General features: G+C 54.4%; 1 protein-coding gene across 1 annotated transcript in view; it reads left to right on the top strand.

The window, feature by feature from the left end:
• Positions 1–798: 798 nt before the first annotated feature.
• Positions 799–1618, top strand: part of BLCAP (bladder cancer associated protein) — a 10940-nt gene continuing 10120 nt past the window's right edge. The window contains exon 1 of the mRNA XM_006102011.3: positions 799–1253. The gene's annotated coding sequence lies outside the window, so the exon portion shown is untranslated. The remainder of the gene's footprint in view (positions 1254–1618) is intronic.

Here is a 1618-nt window from a genome sequence, read left to right as displayed (position 1 = left end):
TTTCAGAAACCCAAATTTTATATCATTCCCCTGAAGAAAATGACTTCTTATTACTCTCACGATAAAATCCAAATTCATTAGGGGGCTCTACCTGCACTATTCCTTGGTCACCTCTAACCCTCACCCTGCTCCTTCCCACCTTCACATCTAGGACAAGTGGTTCTTTCTGCCTAAAACATTTCCCCTCTCACTCTTGCCCTGTACAATTCCTAATTGTCCTTGGTCTCTCAGCCTAAGTCCCAGCCTAAGTCCCAGCTTCCCAACACCTTGCATTAGGATCCCATTAATTTTTCATAACTCTTTATACTTTCCCCCATAACACTTCACATATTGCATTATTATATATTGATCCGATTAAAATTATTAACATATAGTTAGTATTTGATGACTGTCCTTCCTGGCCCCTCCCCCAAGCCTCCCCCACTAGACTGGCAGCGCCCTCAGGTTAGAACGGTGCCTATATCACGCTCTATTGTACCTTCTTGCCTTTAGTGCTGCGCTTACACGTAGTAAGCGCTCAAGAAATGTGCTTAATTAGCTAATAATTGAGTACACTGACTCATTCGATCCCCATAACAACCCTGTGAGGTAGGTATTTCATCAGACGTGGGGAAGCTGAGAGCTTGGGTAGGCGAGTCGCTTGCCCAAGGTACAGAGCAAGGGGCGGAGTCAGGTCCTGATCCCAAGTCAGTCCTAAGGCCCGAGCCCGGACTTTTCCGCTCCTGAGCCTTGGCCCATTGGTGGAAGGACCAGGAAGGGGGAGGACTTTGAGCCAGGAGGAGGGTTTCCCTGAGTACAAGGGTTATCCACGTGGACCAAAGGGAACAGAAGCTCACTTACAGAGAAGGTACGCCCCCCTCAGCTCTAGAAGCGTGTGATCACAATCTGCTGAATATGCATGAGGGGACCATGGGCCCGTGATTTGGGGCTGCCCAGGATTCGCCTGATTAAAAATTCTTCGGGCTTGAAGACTTTAGAGCCCCCAGAGTTCCTCAAACATACGTAGAAAGTCCTCAAAAGGTCATTTGGAGCAGATATTTGGAGAATTTAGGAGAAGAGACCCCCCCAATTTGGGTCTCATGATCGGGCGTCTGCTGTAGACAGCCAAATCCCAGAAGGGGTCCTCGACCGCTGGACTAGAAGACGAAGGGGGCGTCTCCCCTGCTTCCTGCGGCGTCCGTGGCGAACTGAGGTGGAGGCCGGCTGCGACCGCGAAGGCGACAGTGGCGGCGGTGCCATGGCAGGGCTCGCAGGTACCGTGTTGTCGGCCTCCTGGGGGCTGGATGAGAGGCCTCAGTGCGTCCGCGCCGCCATGTTGTCCCTTTGGGGTCACCTTAGGCGTCCCGGTCCCTCTCTGGGGTTTTCCTTCCGCGCACCCTCGAGCCACCTCTCTCCGGTTTCACTTGGTTGCCCTGTTTGGCCCTAGCCCGGGCTTTGAGGGCCCCTTCCTGGCCGAGGGCGGGTCACGGGATTCCTCAGTTCTCGTTCTGGCCTCCAAGGTCAGCGCTCGCCAGTCCGCTCCCCGGTGTGGGCGGGGGGAGCGGGCGGCTGGGGGCGCGACCATCCCCTCTTCCGTTCTGGGGCCCTGGCAGGGGACCAGCTTCTGAGAGCCTGTCAG

This window comes from Myotis lucifugus, unplaced genomic scaffold (assembly GCF_000147115.1).
Source record: "Myotis lucifugus unplaced genomic scaffold, Myoluc2.0 scaffold_393, whole genome shotgun sequence".
In the NCBI taxonomy this organism is placed as follows: Eukaryota; Metazoa; Chordata; class Mammalia; order Chiroptera; family Vespertilionidae; genus Myotis; species Myotis lucifugus.
The sequence above is the reverse complement of the archived record's forward strand: the minus strand, read 5'-3'. Positions and strand labels throughout refer to the sequence as shown.